Source organism: Rhinopithecus roxellana, chromosome 1, assembly GCF_007565055.1.
Source record: "Rhinopithecus roxellana isolate Shanxi Qingling chromosome 1, ASM756505v1, whole genome shotgun sequence".
Lineage (NCBI taxonomy): Eukaryota > Metazoa > Chordata > Mammalia > Primates > Cercopithecidae > Rhinopithecus > Rhinopithecus roxellana.
In genome coordinates, this window is record NC_044549.1 from 167,946,171 (window position 1) to 167,972,101 (window position 25,931).

General features: G+C 39.4%; 1 protein-coding gene and 1 pseudogene across 1 annotated transcript in view; both read right to left on the reverse strand.

Annotated features, from left to right (window-relative positions):
* RARB (retinoic acid receptor beta) overlaps positions 1-25,931 on the reverse strand; it is a 424,940-nt gene that overhangs the window by 265,204 nt on the left and 133,805 nt on the right. The window lies entirely within an intron of this gene.
* On the reverse strand, positions 10,903-22,938 carry LOC104658083 (annotated as a pseudogene).

Genomic DNA, 25,931 nt, shown 5'->3' on the forward strand with positions numbered 1-25,931 from the left:
ATGCTTTACATGTTCTCCTGTGTTTTCCTGTGGACTGTTCCCTGGTCACATAGGTGACAAAATATCCGTACAAGAAGAGAATATAGCAGAGATCATAATAGATGAGGTTGTCAGAGGCAGAAACAGAGTTTCCCTGTCTGCTCTTGCAGAAAGTAAATGTGAAATTCTGGCAATTTGGTTGGGTTATTTGGTCTCCAGCAGGGCCCCTCTCAGGAAGTGAACTCACAGTGGCCTTTCAGTTGACAGCCAGAAGATGGGGTAAATGCTGTTAGCAGTTACCCTAGGGCAGAAAACTTAAGAGGTGACTGCACAATGGAACTGGGGAAGCCAAGAGAAGGTAATGAGGTGCCAAACCTGGCCTGATATGCACAAGGCAGGAGACAGAAGCCAAGAAAATACACGCCAACATGCCTGGCTTCAGAGGTCTGTCACACAGTGGATTGCTTTTGCAAAGCTTTTCAGTTCATAATCAGTGCCCTGTAACTGACAATTATTTTTATCCAAGAAGTAATTTTCAGAAATCCGTGGGCTCTGCCTTCTAGGCACTTAGGATGGCCTTCTAACACTGTACTTACAAGTTCATGATGTGTGTGTCATTATCTAAAATACAGTGATAACTGCAGCTTATTGAACATTTGGTATGTGCTACATACCAAAGCACTCACTGAATATCCATTCACTCAGTTAAGCCTCCCCACCAAACACATACAGTACGCTTGTGCTATTACCATCCCCATATTATAGCTGAGGAAACAGAGGCAGAGAGAAGTTGCCCAGGGTCAGCCAGCCAGCATGGGTGGGGGCTGGAATTCACACCCCCGCCTAACACCAGAGCCTATGCTCTTGACTCCTCTAGCCCCTGTCTCTCCCCTTCCCTAAGTAACCTCAACAGGAAGCCAAATTGTTTCTTATCTCCTCATTCTCCACAACTCACACTGATCTGAAAAAAGAAGGTGACCAACACATGTTAGCTTGAATTGAATCAGCCACGATAAATATTTCTTTTCAATTTCTTTGTCAAAGTAATATACATACATAATTAAAATGGTGCCAAAAGAAATTTAACAATTTAAGAAAATTCCCTATACCCTGAACTCTCATTTTTTCCTTTCCCATTCCACTGTTTGGAGGCAACCATTTATTTATTTATTTATTTTTTACATTAATGATTATTATTTTTAAATTATACTTTAAGTTCTAGGGTACATGTGCACAACGTGCAGGTTTGTTACAAATGTTTACATGTGCCATGTTGGTGTGCTGCACCCATTAACTCGTCATTTACATTAGGTGTATCTCCTAATGCTATCCCTCCCCGCTCCCCCCACCCCATGACAGGCCCCAGTGTGTGATGTTCCCCATCCTATGTCCAAGTGTTCTCATTGTTCAGTTCCCACCTATGAGTGAGAACATGTGGTGTTTGGTTTTCTGTCCTTGTGATAGTTTGCTCAGAATGATGGTTTCCAGCTTATTCCATGTCTGTACAAAGGACATGAACTCATCCTTTTTTATGACTGCATAGTATTCCATGGTGTATATGTGCCACATTTTCTTAATCCAGTCTACCATTGATGGGCATTTGGGTTGGTTCCAAGTCTTTGCTATTGCGAACAGTGCTGCAACAAATGTACGTGTGCATGTGTCTTTATAGCAGCATGACTGTTAATCCTTTGGGTATATACCCAGTAATGGGATGGCTGGGTCAAATGGTATTTCTAGTCCTAGATCCTTGAGGAATCGCCACACTGTCTTCCACAATGGTTGAACTAGTTTACAGTCCCACCAACAGTGAAAAAGTGTTCCTATTTCTCCACATCCTCTCCAGTACCTGTTGTTTCCTGACTTTTTAATTATCACCATTCTAACTGGTGTGAGATGGTATCTCAATGTGGTTTTGATTTGCATTTCTTTAATGGCCAGTGATGATGAGCAGTTTTTCATGTGTCTCTTGGCTATATGAATGTCTTCTTTTGAGAAGTGTCCGTTCATATCCTTTGCCCACTTTTTGATGGGGTTGTTTGTTTTTTTCTTGTAAATTTGGTTGAGTTCTTTATAGGTTCTGGATATTAGCCCTTTGTCAGATGAGTAGATTGCAAAAATTTTCTCCTATTCTGTAGGTTGCCTGTTCACTCTGATGGTAGTTTCTTTTGCTGTGCAGAAGCTCTTTAGTTTAATTAGATCCCATTTGTCCATTTTGGCTTTTGTTGGCATTGCTTTTGGTGTTTTAGACATGAAGTCCTTGCCCATGCCTATGTCCTGAATGGTATTATCTAGGTTTTCTTCTAGGGTTTTTATGGTTTTAGGTCAAACATTTAAGTCTCTAATCCATCTTGAATTAATTTTCATATAAGGAATAAGGAAAGGATCCAGTTTCAGCTTTCTACTTATGGTGACCCAATTTTCCCAGCACCATTTATTAAATAGGGAATCCTTTCCCCCTTTCTTGTTTTTGTCAGGTTTGTCAAAGATCAGATGGCTGTAGATGTGTGGTATTATTTCTGAGGGCTCTGTTCTGTTCCATTGGTCTATATCTCTGTTTTGGTACCAGTACCATGCTGTTTTGGTTACTGTAGCCTTGTAGTATAGTTTGAAGTCAGGTAGCGTGATGCCTCCAGGTTTGTTCTTTTGGCTTAGGATCGTCATGGCAATGTGGGCTCTTTTTTGGTTCCATATGAACTTTAAAGTAGTTTCTTCCAATTCTGTGAAGAAAGTCATTGGTAACTTGATGGGGAAGGCATTGAATCTATAAATTATCTTGGGCAGTATGGCCATTTTAATGATATTGATTCTTCCTATCCATGAGCATAGAATGTTCTTCCATTTGTTTGTGTCCTCTTTTATTTCACTGAGCAGTGGTTTGTAGTTCTCCTCGAAGAGGTCCTTCACATCCCTTTTAAGTTGGATTCCTAGGTATTTTTTTCTCTTTGCAGCAATTGTGAATGGGAGTTCACGCAATATTTGTCTCTCTGTTTGTCTGTTATTGGTGTATAAGAATGCTTGTGATTTTTGCACATTGATTTTGTATCCTGAGAATTTGGTGAAGTTGCTTATCAGCTTAAGGAGATTTTGGGCTGAGATGATGGGGTTTTACTAAATATACAATCATGTCATCTGCAAACAGGGACAATTTGACTTCTTCTTTTCCTGATTGAATACCCTTTATTTCTTTCTGTTGCCTGATTGCCCTACCCAGAACTTCCAATACTATGTTGAATAGGAGTGGTGAGAGAGGGCATCCCTGTCTTGTGCCAGTTTTCAAAGGGAATGCTTCCAGTTTTTGCCCATTCAGTATGATATTGGCTGTGGGTTTGTCATAAATAGCTCTTACTATTTTGAGATATGTTCCATCAATACCGAATTTATGGAGAGTTTTTAGCACGAAGGGCTGTTGAATTTTGTCAAAGGTCTTTTCTGCATCTATTGAGATAATCATGTGGTTTTTGTCTTTGGTTCTATTTATATGCTGGATTACGTTTATTGATTTGTGTATGTTGAACCAGCCTTGCATCCCAGAGATGAAGCCCACTTGATCATGGTGGATAAGCTTTTTGATGTGCTGCTGGATTCGGTTTGCCAGTATTTTATTGAGGATTTTTGCATCGATGTTCATCAGGGATATTGGTCTAAAATTCTCTTTTTTTGTTGTGTCTCTGCCAGGCTTTGGTATCAGGATGATGTTGACCTCATAAAATGAGTTAGGGAGGATTCCCTCTTTTTCTATTGATTGGAATAGTTTCAAAAGGAATGGTACCAGCTCCTCTTCGTACTTCTGGTAGAATTTGGCTGTGAATCCGTCTGGTCCTGGACTTTTTTTGGGTGGTAGGCTATTAATTATTGCCTCAATTTCAGAGCCTGTTATTGGTCTATTCAGGGATTCAACTTCTTCCTGGTTTAGTCTTGGGAGAGTATATGTGTCCAGGAATTTATCCATTTCTTCTAGATTTTCTAGTTTATTTGCATAGAGATGGTTACAGTATTCTCTAATGGTAGTTTGTATTTCTGTGGGATCAGTGGTGATATCCCCTTTATCAATTTTTATTGCATCTATTTGATTCTTCTCTCTTTTCTTCTTTATTAGTCTTGCTAGAGGTCTATCAATTTTGTTGATCTTTTCAAAAAACCAGCTCCTGGATTGATTTTTTGAAGGGTTTTTTGTGTGTCTCTCCTTCAGTTCTGCTCTGATCTTAGTTATTTCTTGCCTTCTGCTAGCTTTTGAATTTGTTTGCTCTTGCTTTTCTAGTTCTTTTAATTGTGATATTAGGGTGTCAATTTTAGATCTTTCCTGCTTTCTCTTGTAGGCATTTAGTGCTATATATTTCCCTCTACACACTGCTTTAAATGTGTCCCAGAGATTCTGGTATGTTGTGTCTTTGTTCTCATTGGTTTCAAAGAACATCTTTATTTCTGCCTTAATTTCATTATGTACCCAGTAGTCATTCAGGAGCAGGTTGTTCAGTTTCTATGTAGTTGAACAGTTTTGAGTGAGTTTCTTAATCTTGAGTTCTAGTTTGATTGTACTGTGGTCTGAGAGACAGTTTGTTATAATTTTTGTTCTTTTACATTTGCTGAGGAGTGCTTTACTTCCAATTATATGGTCAATTTTGGAATAAGTGTGATGTGGTGCTGAGAAGAATGTATATTCTGTTGATTTGGGGTGGAGAGTTCTGTAGATGTCTATTAGGTCTGCTTGGTGCAGAGATGAGTTCAATTCCTGGATATCCTTGTTAACTTTCTGTCTCATTGATCTGTCTAATGTTGACAGTGGCGTGTTGAAGTCTCCCATTATTATTGTATGGGAGTCTAAGTCTCTTTGTAAGTCTCTAAGGACTTGCTTTATGAATCTGGGTGCTCCTGTATTGGGTGCATATATATTTAGGATAGTTAGCTCTTCCTGTTGAATTGATCCCTTTACCATTATGTAATGGCCTTCTTTGTCTCTTTTGATCTTTGATGGTTTAAAGTCTGTTTTATCAGAGACTAGGATTGCAACCCCTGCTTTTTTTTTTTATTCTCCATTTGCTTGGTAGATCTTCCTCCATCCCTTTATTTTGAGCCTATGTATGTCTCTGCATGTGAGATGGGTCTCCTGAATACAGCAGACTGATGGGTCTTGACTCTTTATCCAGTTTGCCAGTCTGTGTCTTTTAATTGGAGCATTTAGTCCATTTACATTTAAGGTTAATATTGTTATGTGTGAACTTGATCCTGCCATTATGATATTAACTGGTTATTTTGCTCGTTAGTTGATGCAGTTTCTTCCTAGCATTGATGGTCTTTACACTTTGGCATGTTTTTGCAGTGGCTGGTACCAGTTGTTCCTTTTCATATTTAGTGCTTCCTTCAGGAGGTCTTGTAAGGGAGGCCTGGTGGTGACAAAATCTCTCAGCATATGCTTATCTGTAAAGGATTTTATTTCTCCTTAACTTATGAAGCTTAGTTTGGCTGGATATGAAATTCTGGGTTGAAAATTCTTTTATTTAAGAACGTTAAATATTGGTCCCCACTCTCTTCTCGCTTGTAGAGTTTCTGCTGAGAGATCTGCTGTTAGTCTGATGGGCTTCCCTTTCTGAGTAACCCAACCTTTCTCTCTGGCTGCCCTTAACATTTTTTTCCTTCATTTCAACTTTGGTGAATCTGACAATTATGTGTCTTGCAGTGTCTCTTCTCGAGGAGTATCTTTGTGGCATTCTCTGTATTTCCTGAATTTGAATGTTGGCTTGCCTTGCTAGGTTGGGGAAGTTCTCCTGGATAATATCCCGAAGAGTGTTTTCCAACCTGGTTCCATTCTCCCCATCACTTTCAGGTGTACCAGTCAGACGTAGATTTGGTCTTTTCACATAGTCCTATACTTCTTGGAGGCTTTGTTCATTTCCTTTTACTCTTTTTCCTGTAAACTTCTCTTCTTGCTTCATTTCATTCATTTGATCTTCAATCACTGATATCCTTTCTTCCACTTGATCGAATTGGCTACTGAAGCTTGTGTATGCATCATGTAGTTCTTGTGCCATGGTTTTCAGCTCTATCGGGTCATTCAAGGTCTTCCCTATGCTGTTTATTCTAGTTAGCCATTCGTCTAATCATTTTTCAAGGTTTTTAGCTTCTTTGTGATGGGTCCGAATATCCTCCTTTAGTTCGGAGAAGTTTGTTATTACCGATCATCTGAAGCCTTCTTCTCTCAACTCATCAAAGTCATTCTCTGTCCAGCTTTGTTTCATTGCTGGCGAGGAGCTGTGTTCCTTTGGAGGGGGAGAGGCGCTCTTATTTTTACAATTTTCAGCTTTTCTGCTCTGGTTTCTCCCCATCTTTGTTGTTTTATCTACCTTTGGTCTTTGATGATGGTGATGTACAGATGGGGTTTTGGTGTGGATGTCCTTTCTGTTACTTTTCCTTCTAACAGTCAGGACCCTCAGCTGCAGGTCTGCTGAAGTTTGCTGGAGGTCCACTCCAGATCCTGTTTGCCTGGGTATCACCAGCAGAGGCTGCAGTACAGTAAATGTTGTTGCCTGATCCTTCCTCTGGAAGTTTCGTCTCAGAGGAGCACCCAACCGTATGAGGTATCAGTCAGCCCCTACTGGGAGGTGCCTCCCATTTAGGCTCCTCGGGGGTCAGGGACCAACTTGAGGAGGCAGTCTGTCCATTCTCAGATGTGAAACTCCATATTGGGAGAGCTACTACTCTCTTCAAAGCTGTCAGACAGGGATGTTTAAGTCTACAGAAGTTTCTGCTGCCTTTTGTTTAGCTATGCCCTGCCCCCAGAAGTGGAGTCTACAGAGGCAGGCAGGCCTCCTTGAGCAGCATGGGGCTCCATCCAGTTCGAGCTTCCGGCCACTCTGTTTACCTACTCAAGCCTCAGCAATGGTGGACATCCCCCGCTTTGTCTCGCTACCACCTTGCAGTTGGATCTCAGACTGCTGTGCTAGCAGTGAGCAAGGCTCCATGGGCGTGGGACCCTCTGAGCCAGGCACGGGATATAATCTCCTGGTGTGCCATTTGCTAAGACCATTGGAAAAGCTCAGTATTAGAGTGAGAGTGTCCTGATTTTCCAGGTACCATCTCTCATGACTTCCCTTGGCTAGGAAAGGGAAGTCCCCGACCCCTTGCACTGCCTGGGTGAGGCGATGCCCTGCCCTGCTTCAGCTCACGCTCTGTGGGCTGCACCCACTGTCTGACAAGCTCCAGTGAGATGAACGTGGTACCTCAGTTGGAAATGCAGAAAGAGCCCATCTTCTGCGTCACTCATGCTAGGAGCTGTAGACTCGAGCTGTTCCTATTTGACCATCTTGGAACCTCCCCCTATTTCACTTATTTGTTTTTACTTTTTTTTTGAGACAGAGTCTTGCTATGTTGCCCAGGCTGGAGTGCAGTGGCATGATCTTGGCTCACTGCAAACTCAGCCTCCCGGGTTCAAGCGATTCTTCTGCCTCAGCCTCTCTAGTAGCTGGGATTGTAGGTGTGCACCACCATGCTCAGCTAATTTTTGTATTTTTAGTAAAGATGGGGTTTTCCATGTTGGCCAGCCTAGTCTTGAACTCCTGACCTGATGTGATCCGCCCACCTCAGTCTTCCAAAGTGTTGGTATTACAGGCTTGAGCCATTGCACCCAGCCTAGAGGTAACTACTTAAATCTCTCATCCGTTTATTCTGATCTCTAGATTGCCAAATATCTTGTATTGCTATTTCTTAATATACCAATTTTATACTGCATATTGATATTCTTTATGGGACAAGAGGAATTAGCTCTCTTATACCATCCTCCTGCTTACTTCATTTAAAGATATATATTGCTAATAATACTTTAGAACTATTTATAATTCTTGATAAGGTTTTTGTTAAATAGTGTTTATAAGTACTGTGTATTTTTACTGCAAAGCCAACTAGTGTACTCTGTTTTATTTCTCATACAAATTCTTATTTTTCTGCAAGTTGATTGTTGCTTCTCTTTTTAAACTTGCTTAGTTATACACCTAATTTTCTTTCATATGCCTCATTATTAGTATTACTTTCCAATAGTCAAATAGACCAGATAATGTACCAATTACATTTTTTGTATCGTTTGTATCCAATCTGAACTTGTTTCTTTCTAGAGCCATCGTACAACTGTCATGTGAGACTTTACCTTTTCTCATCATCTCAACATTGCTTTACATTTCTGATTTGTGTTGGACACTTAGTTTCATGAATCCTTTCTGTTTCAGAGTTAACTGCCTAATCTGGTTAAAGCCAAACCTCAAGGATCAGATTAGTAAAGAGTATAGTGGAGAGAAACATTCTGAGACCTTACATATCTAAAGATGTCTCTATTCCATGCTCAAACTTAAAAGTTTTGGCAGGTATCAAATTCTAGGTCGCTAGTCATTTTCTGTCAGAATTATAAAAATATTGCTTTTTTGTTTTTCTCTCTTCTAATGTAGCTATTAAAAAGTCTGATGTTTTTCTGATTCCAATTGCTATGATTATAACTTTCCCTCTCCTTTTTTGGATCTGTTATTTTGAAATATTGTAGTAGTGCTGCTTGATGTGAATCTTTTAAAAATTTTTTCCAATAACTGTACCTAGACATTTTGCCTTTCTAGTCTGAAACTTTATATTCTTCAGTTCACAGGAAATGCCCTTTAAAAAAAAAACTTTCCTCCCATTCATTTTCTCTTATTTCTCCCTTAATTCTTAATAGCCAAATGTTAAACCTTCGGGGCTGATCTAAATCTCTCTTGCCTGCTCCCTCCTAATTTTATAATCCCTATGTCTTTTTATCCTACACTTTGTGAGAGTGTCTTGATGTTGTCATCCAGCCTACCTATTAAATATTTTCCTTTCTATCAAAGGATGTTGGTTGTGACTTTTCTGATTGTCTCAATGTTTCAGGAGAGATTCCAGGGACTGACAACAAAAGGTGCCAACAGATCCACTAGGGAGATGCTAAAGAATGATGAAACTACAAAGGTAACTAGTTTGCTGAAAAACAGTTGGACTTTTAAGGTGTAAATCATGAAAAGAAGTTATTTAATGTATTTTTTAATACCATAGCCTGTCAACCATATTATTTTGAATTTTTTTCTCTACCCATGAAAGGAACTTGGGTGATTTTCAGGTATTAAAAATAGTCTAAATTAGACAATTGTCTTAATAGACAACTGGAGACATCTTGTCTTTCCGGGGGTCCTTTTCAGGATGACTCAATTTCTGTTCCTTTCCACATGGAACCTTCAGGAAGTATAAACCTTTGTCCAACTATCAGTGAGATGCAGCAAGCCTTCACTGCAGCCCTTTCTCTTTGTTCTACAGTTAGGGGCAACTCCAGACAGCCTCACTCCCACTTTTGACTTTAACAGGTCCAGTTGGATATCAATCACACTGCCCCTCAGAATTTTAGGGAGATATACGGCAATATCTTTCAGTATTTCTCTAAAAGTCAACTCACTTCACTTCTGGGGTAGAGGGGGCAATCCCTTTACTTTCCCAGGGGGAGATAAGCAGCAAAGAACACACTGGTAACTCTCTTGAAGAAATTCTCATGACCATCCTTCCTCAATAAATCTCCTTATCTTCCTTCATATGTGCTTCAGGTAGGTGATGAAATGGGATGTAAAGTCAGCCTCACTTTCTCTCGCACGGTCTCAACAGGTGATTTGGAATCTGTTGGTCTTGGACTTAGCTAAAACTGAGTACGTAAGAAAATTTGCATTTAACAACTTGTTTCACTTGGGTAATTTTATCTTTATTTCCAAAATTTCTTTCTTCCCCTCGTCCCACCGCTTTGTTTTCTGCTTCCCCCCACCACCCCTAAACTGAAGGTCCCCTACTTGTCCTGCTTCCATGAGTGGCCGTGACCAGGAAAAAAGGGAGAAGAACCAGTAGCATGGGGAGGGCTCATCTCCACAATTTTCCATTTATACACACAACTCACAGACAAGCATGAGTAAGCACTGCAGTTAGAAGTTGGCAGCAGAGGAAGGATAAAGAATAGGTGAGGAGTTGGGGTGTTATTAAAAAAATACCCTCCCCCCAAACTGAAGTGCCTGCGGGATACGTGGTCTGTTCCTGTCAGAGAGTTTGAGCCAGAATGACTCCATCCAAAACAAGGACTGGGTAAAATAAGGCTGAGAGCTCCTAGGCTACATTCCCAGGAGGTTAGGCCTTCTAAGTCACAGGATGAGATAGGAGCTCAGCACAAGGTACAGGCCACGAAGATCTTGCTGATAAAACAGGTTGTGGCAAAGAAGCCAGCGGAAACCCACGAAACCGAGATGGCCGTGAAAATGACCTCTGGTTGTCTTCACTGCGCATCATACACTAGTTATAATATATTAGCATGCTAAGAGACACTCCCACCAGCACCCTGACGGTTTATAAATGCCATGGCAACATCAGGAAGTTACCCTATATGGTTTAAAAGGGGAAGGGATCCTCAGTTCTGGGAATTGCCTGCCTCTTTCCCAGAAAACTCATAAACAAGCCACCCCTTGCTTAGCATATAATCAAGAAATAACTAAGTATCCTTTGTCCAGCAGCCCATGGCACTGCTCTGCCTGTGGCGTAGCCATTCTTTTGTTTGTTTATTTCTCTAATAAACTTAATTTCACTTTACTCTGTGGACTTGCCCTAAATTCTTTCTTGCATGAGATCTAAGAACCCTCTCTTGAGGTGTGGATCAGGACTCCTTTCTGTTAACACTTCAACTCAAGAGCAATCAGAAGATCAAAAGTAATTTGGGAAGGCCAGAACTGTCAGGGATGGAAGGGAGAGGAAAAAGCAGGGCTTGGTGGGGAGCTGTTTGGCAACTGGGGTGAAAGGATTACTCTCCCCCTGCTGAGATTCTCCAGTCCCTTCCTGTCTGTTAGGAACACAGCAGCCTGCAACCCCTGTGGGCAGGTCTGGGGCTTCCAGATGTTCCAGGAAGGGGGCTCACAAAAGCTTTCCCTCCAGGGAGATGATGGCACTGCCTCCCAGCTTCTCTGCCAGGGTGCAGTCGTTCTTGACTTTCGCGTAGTAATTTACTTGTAATTCATGCTTGATCCCCGTTAGCTTTTTCTTGATAGTGCCCTTGGAGTTGGCACAGATCATTTTGCTCTTAAGGGGTGCAGACTCAGGCCCAGAAGCGGAACACCAGGTCCTCCTTCTTGCTTTCCTTGGTCTCACAGTTTGCATCATAGAGGGCATTGTGGCAGTCTTCGGCAGCATCTTGACAGAGGTGGTGGAGAGACCATTGACAGTCTGGCTGACATCACCCATCAACATCTGCTTCCCCTCCTTGAGGATGAGTTCTTGTCCTCACTCAGGCAGAAGAGTACCACCTTCCTGAGCTTCTTTACCTCCTCTGGTGTCAACAACTTGTGCACCTTCATGCCATTGGATACCTTGATGATGCCATCAGACAGACACACAGGAAGTTACATTTCCAGAAGTCAAAAAGAGATGGCAAAGGGAGCCAGAGAGGAGGAGATCTGACTGGACCTGCTCTTTTTTTTTTTTAATATTTTATTTTTTGAGATGGAGTCTTACTCTGTTGCCCAGGCTAGAGTGCAGTGGTGCAATAGCGGCCCATTGCAAGCTCCGCTTCCCGGGTTCATGCCCTTCTCCTGTCTCAGCCTCCCGAGTAGCTGGGACTACAGGCACCTGCCACCACGCCCGGCTAATTTTTTTGTATTTTTAGTAAAGACGGGGTTTCACCGTGTTCGCTAGGATGTTCTCTATCTCCTGACCTCGTGATCTGCCTGCCTCGGCCTCCCAAAGTGCTGGGATTACAGGCGTGAGCCACTGCGTCCAGCCCTGAACCTGCTCTTTAATAGTACACAGTATCTTCTAATTTATCTGAGACTAGAAATCAATGATTTTCATGATTTTCTTCCATTTCCTTCCTTAGCTCTGCTTCCTTAAGCATCATCTTTTGTTTGTTTACTTTTGCTTTCTAGTTGAGCAGAGGCTTTCTTCATGTGCTTGGTGATCCTTGATTGCCTATTGTCATTTAATGTTAAGGTACTAGAATGTGAATGTTGTTTAAGAAGGGAGATAAGCTTGTAGTTAAGCTGAACACACTAAACTGGAAGTCTTCTTGGGTTTTGAAATCATCAATTTAGTTTAATTTCTAAATCTTTTCCCTGTATTCATCCATTTTAGGTTTGTGGTTTATGTTTTTCTCCAGCTCTTCATCTTGGTGTGGGCATAGAGGTCCACCATAAAAATGTGTGGCCCTTCATTATCTAGGACAGTGTGGGTTTTCTGAAGAGTTCCTAAACTAGAGCTAAGTTATGGAAAATGTTTCATATCAAAATGGATGAAATATACAAGCCAAAGTTATGGCATCCACTTTCCCATTCCAGGTATACATTCATAATTTTCATTTTGGAAGATTTTGAATAAGTTTAAAGAAAATCCTTGGGAATTTAAATTGAGTAGACTACTATTATAGTGTACAGCCACTCTTAGATTACTATGTTTTGTTGCGTATGAATGTTAGGGCACAAATGGACAAATGGATCTGTTGCTAAAAGTGGCACATTTTCAGACAACTCTATTGTGGTAGGTTGTTCTTTAATAATGACCACAGCAATCGCTCTTATCCCACATGTCCTTTTGTAATGTGGCTGTGCCATTCCTCCTACCTTGGGTCTATTTCCCCTTAATCTTGGCTGACCCTGTGGTTTGCTTTGACTAACAGAATGTGGTGAAAGTGATGCTGTGTGTTGGCTGGGCCCACATGGCTTCTGTTTTTGCCTTGAGCCTCCATGTTTTTGCCTTGAGCCCAGGGTATTCTGTTGGAGAGAGGTCAATGGAGGAGCACTGAAGCACCCCTGCCAACAGATGGGACCAGGACCCCAAACATGTAGGTGAGGCCCTTTTGGATCCTCTGACCCCAGTTACGTGCAGACAACCCCATATGAAGCCCGGACAAACTGGACCTGCTGAGTCTTGCCTAAGTATTTGACCCACAGAATCATAACCAATAGAATGGTTTTTGTTTTAAGCAACTAAGTTTGGGGTTGGTTTGTTATACAGCAATAGAACACTGACCGACTCTCTTTAGAACTATTTAGAGCAGGGATTTCCAACTCACATTGCATTTTGGGTATCTGCACTTATGTGCACTTCTCAGAGGATTGGGGCCACAGCTTCTGATGCTTAAAGGAGTCTTTGTCTTCGAAAAGACTAAGAACCATTGAATTATGGGCCATTACAAGTTAAACACAGCATCAACAGATTTTACTTTATGTTTATACAATACATGCTTATGCCATTATAAAAATGATTTAAAAATTATATTAATTCAAAGATTATCCCAAAGTCATAGTAAAAATTTTTGTTTGTACCCTTCCAGAGCACAAAAGTATTAGGGATCTAGTTGGAGAAATTAAAATGGCATATATGTATTTATATACACGTGCCAATGTGTATACTGATGTGTAAATGAATGTACTTGGCCAGTAAGAAAATCAGATCTTTGAAATAGTAGTATGTACTGCAAATATCTTATGTTAGCTTGTTGTTTGTCTTTTGACTTTTGGTGAGTACTTTTGTTTTGTGGTCAAATCAATATTTCACTTTCTAGCTCTTGCATTTCATGTCACTCCTAAAAAGGTCCTGTCTCCCTAAGTATAAAATAGACCCATATTTCTTTTAGAACTTTGCAGTGTCAACTTTTTCTTCATCCCAATCATTTATCCCTCTATGGCATATCCGAGGTTTATTTTGTTGGAAGCAATGAGGTAGGAAGCTTGCTTTCCCCCACAACATTTTTTAAATAGTATATGTTTCCATCACTCATTTCAATACCCACCTCTTATACTGAATTTCCATATGTATTTGGGAATACCTCCAGACCCAGTGCTGCACTATTCATCTTGCTACTCCAGTAACTCACTGTTTTGATTGCTATTGCTTATAATGCATTTTATTTCATGGAAAGGTGGTCTTTCCTTCTGTCTCTTTTTTTCTACAAACTTTTTCCTTCAACTATTTTCGTTTAATATTTTCAGATGAACTTAAGAATCATCACATCACCCAGAATTTCATATCCAGCCAAACTAAGTTTCATAGGTGAAGGAGAAATAAAATCCTTTACAGATAAGCAAATGCTTAGAGATTTTGTCACCACCAGGCCTGCCTTACAAGAGACCCTGAAGGAAGCCTTAAACATGGAAAGGAACAACCGGTACCAGCCATTGCAAAAACATGCCAAAATGTAAAGACCATCGAGGCTAGGAAGAAACTGCATCAACTAACGAGCAAAATAACCAGTTAATATCATAATGACAGGATCAAGTTCACACATAACAATATTAACCTTAAATGTAAATGGACTAAATGCTCCAATTAAAAGACACAGACTGGCAAACTGGATAAAGAGTCAAGACCCATCAGTCTGCTGTATTCAGGAGACCCATCTCACATGCAGAGACATACATAGGCTCAAAATAAAGGGATGGAGGAAGATCTACTAAGCAAATGGAGAACAAAAAAAAGCAGGGGTTGCAATCCTAGTCTCTGATAAAACAGACTTTAAACCATTAAAGATCAAAAGAGACAAAGAAGGCCATTACATAACGGTAAAGGGATCAATTCAACAGGAAGAGCTAACTCTCCTAAATATATATGCACCCAATACAGGAGCACCCAGATTCCTAAAGCAAGTCCTTAGAGACTTACAAAGAGACTTAGACTCCCATACAATAATAATGGGAGACTTCAACACGCCACTGTCAACATCAGACAGATCAACGAGACAGAAAGTTAACAAGGATATCCAGGAATTGAACTCATCTCTCCACCAAGCAGACCTAATAGACATCTATAGAACTCTCCACCCCAAATCAACAGAATATACATTCTTCTCAGCACCACATCGCACTTATTCCAAAATTGACCACATAATTGGAAGTAAAGCACTCCTCAGCAAATGTAAAAGAACAGAAATTATAACAAACTGTCTCTCAGACCACAGTACAATCAAACTAGAACTCAGGACTAAGAAACTCAATCAAAACCGCTCAACTACATGGAAACTGAACAACCTGCTCCTGAATGACTACTGGGTACATAACGAAATGAAAGCAGAAATAAAGGTGTTCTTTGAAACCAATGAGAACAAAGATACAACATACCAGAATCTCTGGGACACATTTAAAGCAGTGTGTAGACGGAAATTTATAGCACTAAATGCCCACAAGAGAAAGCAGGAAAGATCTAAAATTGACACTCTAACATCACAATTAAAAGAACTAGAGAGGCAAGAGCAAACACATTCAAAAGCTAGCAGAAGGCAAGAAATAACTAAGATCAGAGCAGAACTGAAGGAGATAGAGACACAAAAAAACCCTCCAAAAAATCAATGAATCCAGGAGTTGGTTTTTTGAAAAGATCAACAAAATTGACAGACAGCTAGCAAGACTAATAAAGAAGAAAAGAGAGAGGAATCAAATAGACACAATAAAAAATGATAAAGGGGATATCACCACTGACCCCACAGAAATACAAACTACCATCAGAGAATACTATAAACGCCTCTACGCAAATCAACTAGAAAATCTAGAAGAAATGGATAATTTCCTGGACACTTACACTCTCCCAAGGCTAAACCAGGAAGAAGTTGAATCCCTGAATAGAACAATAGCAGGCTCTGAAATTGAGGCAACAATTAATAGCCTACCCACCAAAAAAAGTCCAGGACCAGATGGATTCACAGCTGAATTCTACCAGAGGTACAAGGAGGAGCTGGTACCATTCCTTCTGAAACTATTCCAATCAATCGAAAAAGAGGGAATCCTCCCTAACTCATTTTATGAGGCCAACATCATCCTGATACCAAAGCCTGGCAGAGACACAACAAAAAAAGAGAATTTTAGACCAATATCCCTGATGAACATCGATGCAAAAATTCTCAATAAAATACTGGCAAACCGGATTCAGCAGCACATCAAAAAGCTTATCCACCATGATCAAGTGGGCTTCATCCCTGGGATGCAAGGCTGGTTCAACATTCACAAATCAATAAACGTAATCCAGCATATAAACAGAACCAAAGACAAGAACCACATGATTATCTCAATAGATGCAGAAAAGGCTTTTGACAAAATTCAACAGCCCTTCATGCTAAAAACACTCAATAAATTCGGTATTGATGGAACATACCTCAAAATAATAAGAGCTATTTATGACAAACCCACAGCTAATATCATTCTGAATGGGCAAAAACTGGAAAAATTCCCTTTGAAAACTGGCACAAGACAGGGTTGCCCTCTCTCACCACTCCTATTCAACATAGTGTTGGAAGTTCTGGCTAGGGCAATCAGGCAAGAGAAAGAAATCAAGGGTATCCAGCTAGGAAAAGAAGAAGTCAAATTGTCCCTGTTTGCAGATGACATGATTGTATATTTAGAAAACCCCATCGTCTCAGCCCAGAATCTCCTTAAGCTGATAAGCAACTTCAGCAAAGTCTCAGGATACAAAATTAATGTGCAAAAATCACAGGCATTCTTATACACCAGTAACAGACAAGCAGAGAGCCAAATCAGAAATGAACTTCCATTCACAATTGCTTCAAAGAGAAAAAAATACCTAGGAATCCAGCTTACAAGGGATGTAAAGGACCTCTTCAAGGAGAACTACAAACCACTGCTCAGTGAAATCAAAGAGGACACAAACAAATGGAAGAACATACCATGCTCATGGATAGGAAGAATCAATATCGTGAAAATGGCCATACTGCCCAAGGTTATTTATAGATTCAATGCCATCCCCATCAAGCTACCAATGAGTGTCTTCACAGAATTGGAAAAAACTGCTTTAAAGTTCATATGGAACCAAAAAAGAGCCCGCATTGCCAAGACAATCCTAAGTCAAAAGGACAAAGCTGGAGGCGTCACGCTACCTGACTTCAAACTATACTACAAGGCTACAGTCACCAAAACAGCATGGTACTGGTACCAAAACAGAGATATAGACCAATGGAACAGAACAGAGTCCTCAGAAATAATGCCACACATCTACAGCCATCTGATCTTTGACAAACCTGAGAGAAACAAGAAATGGGGAAAGGATTCCCTATTTAATAAATGGTGCTGGGAAAATTGGGTCACCATAAGTAGAAAGCTGAAACTGGATCCTTTCCTTACCCCTTATACGAAGATTAATTCAAGATGGATTAGAGACTTAAATGTTAGACCTAATACCACAAAAACCCTAGAAGAAAATCTAGGTAGTACCATTCAGGACATAGGCATGGGCAAGGACTTCATGTCTAAAACACCAAAAGCAACGGCAGCAAAAGCCAAAATTGACAAATGGGATCTCATTAAACTAAAGAGCTTCTGCACAGCAAAAGAAACTACCATCAGAGTGAACAGGCAACCTACAGAATTAGTGTAGGTTAGAGGATCACTTGAGTCCAGGAGGTCAAGGTGGCAGTGACCTGTGATGGCACCACTGTACTCCATCCTGGGCAACGGTGAAACCCTGTCTCAAAAAATAAATAATAATAATAAATTTTTTTAAATGACAAAAAAAAAAAAAAAGAATCATCACATCAATTAGCATCCTTCCTTTTACTGCCTGCCTCGACAAATTCCCCAAATAATCTTCTTTTTTTTTTTAATTTTAGAGAACATCCCATTGAATTCACAGCTTCTTCTGGGGAGAAGTTACAACTTCACAACACTGAGCTTTCTACCAAAGAGCAAGGTCTCTTTGCATTGATTCAAGACTTAAATGGCTGACAGCGCATTTTTTTTTTAAATTTATTTTTTGAGATGGAGTCTCACTCTGTCACCCAGGCTGGGGTGCAGTGGCACGATCTCGGCTTACTGCAACCTTTGCCTCCTGGATTCAAGTGATTCTCCTGCCTCAGCCTCCCGAGTAGCTGGGATTACAGGCACCCACCACCACTCCTGCCTAATTTTTGTATTTTTAGTAGAGATGGGGTTTTGCCATGTTGGCGAGGTTGGTCTTGAACACCTAACCTCAGGTTATTGGCCCACCTCGCCCTCCGAAAGTACTGGGATTACAGGTGTGAGCCACTGTGCCCAATCGGACAGCACAATTTAAAATTTTTATTTTGATCTCTGTTAAATTTTCCTGCAGATATTTTAACTTTTTTGGTCAACAAAAAAAGACAGTGTATTACACCAATATTCAGTTACCTCTGGCTTGGCGGAAGCAGTACCTAACCACTCCATCCAAGTAAATGATCATGGTTTTTCCCTGTACACTTCAGACATTCTGGTCAAGTTCCTGAAGTCTGAATGCATCACACATAACTTGTAATGGGTCATTTGTCCTGTTTAACTCAGGAATAATTGTACTCGACAACCCTGATGCTTTCTAAGCTTATCCTAAACTTACTATGCCTCATACTGAAAAAGATCTGCTTGTTAAACACAGATTTCCACACTGGGGTTATACCACTTGGAAAAACAGTGCTCCCACAGGGAAACCCAAAGTTCCTTTGATGGACTTACAGGCCTATAATTTGAAGGATATAAAGAATGAGCATGTTTAAATATCAATGTTGGGTGGATACCTCAAAATTTCCCAGGTTCTATCCTCTGTGCCATAAATCAAAGTATTTTTAAGGGATTAACTGATTAACATTGAGGCTTTACCTGGGATTTGACTATATGCTACAAGACTGAAGGAAGCAGGAGTTGAGTTCACTGGGAAAGAAGCCAAATCATATCTCTGGTCAAAAACAAACAAAAAAGTAAATCTCAGGTTTCACAAAAAGCTCCTTTAGCACTTTTTTGAGAGGTATGTTAACATCAACAATTCTACCTATGAATTCACATAAATATAAGTCTAGATTCTAAATATCACTTTGGTGCTAGAAGTGAGATTTAGCATTTAGAAGCAATAAATTAAATATCTGACATGAGGAACAAAGTAAAATGCAAGGAAATGGCAGAAGGGAAAAATGTTGGAAATCCTGGGTCAGGGACTGGTGAACTAATAATGGCGTCAGAGCAGACAGGCTTCTCATTGGCCAAACTTTCAGTTGTATGTCCTGGTCCTGGAAAGCTCCTTTTCTGCAAATACCATGGATCAGTTCCAAGGATGATCAGCCATAGTTTCAAACTGAAGCTGGTGTGAGAGTACTACTGCAGAGAAAGTAATATCTTATGGAATGGTGATAAGACCTTACGAGTCATTTTAATTTATTATAATATTTTGAGGAAAGATAAGGAGAATATAAGGAAAAAAAGAAAATGCCCTAATGTTCTTTCTGAAAACATTCCGGCAATATTCAATGACTGCACAGAATTTGCTGTGGAGAGGAATCGTGAAGATTAGGAAGTGGGTGTGGGGATGTTGTAGAGGTTGGGGTGACTTCTGGGGTCAGAAGTTCCTTAGCAGCGCTTGCCTTGGTCTAGATTGATGCATCAAGAGATCCAAAGGCAAAACATCCATTAGCAAAAAAAAAAAAAAAAAAAAAAAAAAAAAAAAGATGATCCTTATTATAGAGAAAACATCCCCACTGTTCCAGAAACAGACTGATTTATGGCAAACTTTTGACCACACAAATTAAACTGTGACATTGAGATAGTGCTAGTTACTTTTCTAATGAATAGTTCTAGGCTAGATCACTTTTTCAAAAGAATAAAAAGAAGTGATCTGAGAGTATATCCTGAATCAATAAATGTCCGTCTACAACTCACACAGTACAGAATCCACTGTGAACATCTCTCTTTTCTGGATGGTAAAACTCCTTAACTCTACAAATACAGGGTTTACTTCATCATCAGATCACTTTCTCATCACGACCTGTGTCTTCTCAGGCAGTGGTGAGCTCTGTTATTCAGGAGAAAAAAATCAAAACTGCCATGCATGCATGTAACCATGTTGAATGGAATTCTTAGGCCAGTGAGGAAAAGACCCTCATTCGTGGGTTTTTATGGTACCTGACAGCTCTTTAATTTTGGTTGGTCAGATGAGATTGTCTGGGCCAAGGGATGGAGAACAGACATAAACTAAGAATGTGTTGAGAAGGGAAATGGGTAACGGAATTGACGACAGTCTTACCTATAATGCAGCTGTCAGATTCAAAATACTCAAACTCCCTCACCCTGTCTCAACATGGCCATTCCACAGAAGGGAAACTAGTTATCTTTCCAGGGAATGAAATGGATGCTATTAAGATACTCCCACAAGGATTTAGTTATTATGTGGGCATTGTCTATGCCATTAAACTGTATCCCAGGAGGACCTGAGGGTTTGATGGCAGAATCTCAGGATCACCAGGATAAGAGGGTGAGAAAACATGCATGTCACTTCCCTTATTCCTCATGTTCCCCCACTTTTCAGAGGATAAAACTTCACCATTAATCTAAACACATCATTTGCCATATAAGAATTTTCTTTCATCTCCCCAGGTCTGAGAACACAAACAAATTGGTCCAATATATTATTGAAAATCATCTTTAATATTATAGTTAATAAGAATTAATGGCTAAATTAGGTCTTCTTAAATCTAATTATTCAGTGATCAAACATAAACATGGAGTCCCGGGGAAAGACAGAGCATGAGTTACTATCTATGCTGGGCACTACAAGAGTTAAAATAAAAGGTTTGTTAATTGACACAGAGAAAAGGACATTAAGGATATTGTCCGATGACAATGCTGAAAAAATCAAAACCTTTCTGAAATTCCCTTCTGTCTTGCAGGTCATGAGAGAGTTTCAGGGTGATAATTTTTAAATGTGGAGGCCACTTACAATTCTGCTAAGCACTATTATAGTGGCTATGTGGCTGGGTGAAAATCATTCTTTCAGGAAGACCAAAGAAGTCTACATTTTCTCCTAAAGATTTCCTTCTTTAATAAGGACTTGAGCAGATCCCTGTCATTGTTCTAGATAATGGATTACCTACACATACATTTCCAAGTGTAATGACACTCTTGCTTATTAAAGACCTCTCAGCTGAAGGGGTAGAATATTATGAACTGGCCAAGCCATTCATTTTCTTGAATATGTTATTCAGTATTTTATGCTAAACCAGCAATACACCATCCATTTTAGTACAATGATCCTTATGTTCAATAAAACTGAAGTGTCGCATCATAAATCATTATAGTCATTTATTTTACATTAGACACATTAGCCACTATATTCCATAATCTATTACAATAAGGTGGATTTAAATGTACCCCAAGGAACTGCAATAATAACTCGAGAACCAAATATAGCAATTTATGGATAAAATATGCTTAACCTAAAACTGCACTAGCTATCGTGATGGCTGTGAACTCTGAATGGAATTTAGTGCTGATGGTGACTGAACTCAGCTATACATAAAGAGGGAGGAAAGAGAAAAAGAAATGGCAGACCTTCCTCTAATTTTCTGTTCATTAATTTAAAAAATGTACTAGATTATTACACTATCAGTGAGACAGACATATTTTGCTGGAGGAACTCATGCTCAATTGAAACTTTTTCTAAGTAACACATGTTCAAAATCTCTAGTTAACTATTCAACAGGATGCCTGTTGTTTCCAACAACAGCAGTGTCTGGGAAAGCTTCATCAATTCAGACTAATTCTACTAATTCTGCATTTGTGAAAATTCAGACAGGCTGGGTGGTGTGAAGAAAAAGGTTTGCATATGTGATTCGTAGCATAAAAGAGGTACCCCGATAATGTTTTTATACCAGAGAAGCATTTCAAAATAGCCTTAAGTTTGTAGGAGGCATTCTTTTACTAATAGTTGAGATGATCATTATAAATTCTTATCAGTTAATGAAAATTATTTTCTCAAATGATCTCTTAGATAATATTAGCCTACTCCCATTTCCTATATGTATCTAAAAGCAATAAAACTGTGTCCTATAATTCAGATTCTTCACTAATTTGGTATCCCTCCACTTAATCATGGATAGTGAGGTCTTTGTAATTTTAGGTAAATAGTTACTACTCATGTTATTTACACTGCTAAATAGCTCACTCGGCAATCTCAGGTCTTTGAGATATGATCATGAAATGAGACTAGCTTTATTATATTGCCGGATATGAAGTCCTTGCTGATCAAGATTAAAATATGTGTTTGTTTCTGTGTTCAGTCTGAGATAGCATGACCCAGAACTGGCATAGTTAATTCTTCCTCGGGAAATTAAGGAACAGATTTACATTTCCCATTTGTAAGTCCTCATTCCCCTACCTTCCCTTCCTTCCTCCCCTCCTTCCTCCCTCCCTTTCATCCAACCACCTAGTCATCAGCCAATGATACATTTAGTGACTATCCTACTTATTTAATGCCTTCTCTGTGCCAGACACAAGGCAGGCACCAAGAACACAAAGAACAAGGCAAGGCACCTAACACTTGTAATAAGATATTTTCTATGATTACATTCTTCCTTTTATCTATGCAGAAATGTTGTATTCTTTTATACCATTTATGATAATCAAATACTTAACAGTTAGTTATAAGATTTCCCTCAGTCAACATTTATAGAATTATAAATTTATACATAAACCAAATTCTGAGGGGAAACAGAGGACCTTGGTTGGCTAAATGACCTGGGGTGAATAATTTATTCTGTCTAACCCTCACTTCATCGGTACAACGAGGGGGTTAACTGGATAGTTTCTTTGAGTTCCTTCTCAAATTTTAGGACTTGAATCATTTTCTCTGTCCTATATAGTCATCGTTCCATTTATTAAAATGTCTCCAGTGCAAAAAGCGACAAAAAAGTTAAAGAACTAGAAAATCTCGTCATTGTCATATTTGTCAGTCTCTTGCAATCCAGTCTACACTACTTTGTCTTTTCTTTTTACTGTCAACTGCTAATACCAAATGTGCTGTTCTCTAATCAGTTTGCTGTCTAATTTATGCCCGTAAAATATTGTTACCATCTGATGACGATGCGAACACCAAATCTGTTGTCTCCACTCTTCGAAATCCTCTTTCAGCATCAATATCATCCTGGCTTTGCTCTTTTTCAGATACATCTGAATTATACATTATTTCCCCCAGGCATGCTTTTCCAAATTAAATAAAATTTCATTTTCTGTTTCTTGCCTTAATGCTACCAGATGACTTGGCTTAAAATATTTACAGACTCCACTTTGTAACATTTTTAATAACTTGGCCCTATTGTATGTATTTATTTTATCTTGTGTTTTAGAGGGTTGTGGTTTGTGCTCACCCATAATTAAGGCTTTCCTCTAATACCATATGTCATCTTTGGCACGCTCTGTCAATTATGGAGAAAAATTACATGCCCTACCTCTAGATAGATGGAATAGAAATTACATAAATAAATAATAAAGATATACAGATACAATGGTCTTCAGATCAACCTATGGGCTCAACAAGGTGCCTCATAAAAAAAGTTTATGTAGACAATAGACATCTATCTGTACAAAATCTTTAGGCCAAATTTAGAAATATAAAAATATTTCTGAGCATATTATTCGATCAAAAAAAAAAAAAAAAAAAACAAAAAACAAATATAAACCAGAGTCCAGGCTAGTAGATCTAGGTGACTGACAGAATAAATTTAATGTGGAAGGAAGTTACAAATATTTTGGACAATCTGAAAACCAAATGGTATGATGATAGAGATTAATGTAGGTCAGGTGCGATGGCCCATGCCTGTAATCTCAGCACTTTGGGAGGCTGAGGCGGGCAGAACCCTTGAGGTCAGGAGTTTGAGACCAGCCTGGGTAACATAGTGAAACCCCCTCTCTACTAAAAATAAAAAGTAAATTAGCTGGGTATGGTGGTGCATGCCTGTAATTCCAGATACTCTGGAGGCTTAGGCATGAGAATCACTTGAACCCAGGAAGCAGAGGTGCAGTGAGCTGAGATTGCAGCACTGCACTCCAGCCTGGGCAACAGAGCAAGACTCTGTCTCAAAAAAGGATTAACAGAGGCAGGAGGCACTATGCATCCTAGGCTGAAGAGGTAAATGGTCTTATCCAAAAAGCCAGGAGCCTTCCATCTCTTACCAGTGCTTCCTTTTGGCCAAATCAGGTAAAAGGATAAGTGAATTGAGAGGGAAGTTAGGGAGTCTCAAACTTCTGAGCCACTCACTGTGCACACTCCTTCCAAGACCTGGGAGGGGTGCTAGCAAACTGTGTACATGGTCATATATATATAGTTTGAAAAAGTATAGTATTTTAATTTAAATAGTTACAAGTACTTTCTTTTTGTTCTTTGATATCCCCTGCATTATACTTCTCAAGTACGCCCCTATCTAGGGACTGATTAGGGGGAGTTGAGCTGGGAATTCATTTAGTTTCTGTCTAGTGGGATATGTGTATATGGTTCAGTTTTTTTTTTCTGTGTAGATTTAAACCATCGGTTGTAGCTGACATAAGAATTGAGGGCTACTAATACCACTCATTGTGTGAAGTCTGGGAATACCAGAGAGCCTGTAGACATAGAACTGCCCCATACGCTTAAGAATTTTTCCACATCCAGCATGAATTTTAAATGCCCACCAAGTGGATAAAGAAAATGTGGTACCTACACACCACCATGGAATACTACACAGACATTAAAAAGAACAAAATAATGTCCTTTGCAGCAACATGGATGCAGCTGGAAGCCATTATTTGGTTTTCTGTTCCTGTGTTAATTTGCTTAGGACGATGGCCTCCAGTTGCATCCATGTTCTCATAAGTGGGAGCTGAACACTGAGTACTCATGGACATAAAGATGGAAGCAATAGTCACTGTGGACTACAAGAGAGGGGAGGAGGGAGGCAGAGAAGGAGTGAAAAATTGTTGGGTACTATGCCCACTACCTGGGTGATAAGATCAATTATACCCCAAACCTCAGCATTACACAATATACCCATGTAACAAACCTGCACATGTACCCACCTGAGTCTAAAATAAAAGTGGAAAGTATTTTAAAAAATTAAAAAATGAAAATATAAAAAAGAAATACTCCACCAGACATTCAGATAGGTGAAAAAAAAAGGTTTTTGTTGATGTCTTGGTGTTAGAATGGACTGTAGTAATATACACACACCCATTGTGCCATTTTACCTGGCATTCACCTCAGATGTCTCAACCCCAAGAAACTGATGACAGATTCATTGGTTGCAACATAAGAAACTTAAACTATCTTAAAATCTTACAGCTCTCCTGTGAAAACAACTTGATAGAGGTTTTCCCACAATTGACAATGATCCCTACAATTTATGTAACATTAATAATATTATGAATAGGAACTTTTCTAAATTGTCAGTAATAAAAAAGTAAATTCCAATTAGCATACTGAGGAAAGACAATTATATTTCTGCTTTTCCTATAGAAAATTATTGTTATAAAAAGAAACAAAGATGAAGCTAAAAATTCTAGGAAAAAATTATGAGATATATCTCAAAAGTTAATAAAATAAGACCTTATTTTTCCAGCTTTTTATTTGTTCTTGATTTTTAAAATTCTGAGTAAATTTTTAAGATTCGTAATGTTTTGTGATTTAAAATATATATATATATATATATATATATATATTTTTTTTTTTTTTTTTTTTTTTTTTTTTGAGAAAGAGTCTGGCTCTGTCACCGAGGCTGGAGTACAGTGGCGTGATCATAGCTCATTGCAACCTCCAACTCCTGGGCTCCAGGGACCCTCCTGCCTCAGCCTCCCAAGTATCTGAGACTACAGATGCATACCATCACACCTAGCTATTTTTTTTTCTTTTTTGTAGAGATGAGGTCTCACTATGTTGCCCAGGCTGGTCTTGAACTCCTGGGCTCAAGCGATCTTTCTGCCTGGGCCTCCCAAAATGCTAGAATTACAGGTGTGAACCACCACGCCTGGACTGTTACTTTTTTCTCATAGGAAATAAATAAATATTCTCTTTTGTACATAATTTTGTATGTATAATTTTGTATTATGACTAAAGACAGCCCCCAAATTGCATAAACTTTAGATCCTATAGACCTGCTGACACAGAGCTTAGGAAATGAATTTTACAGTTACCTAAAGCAACACAGA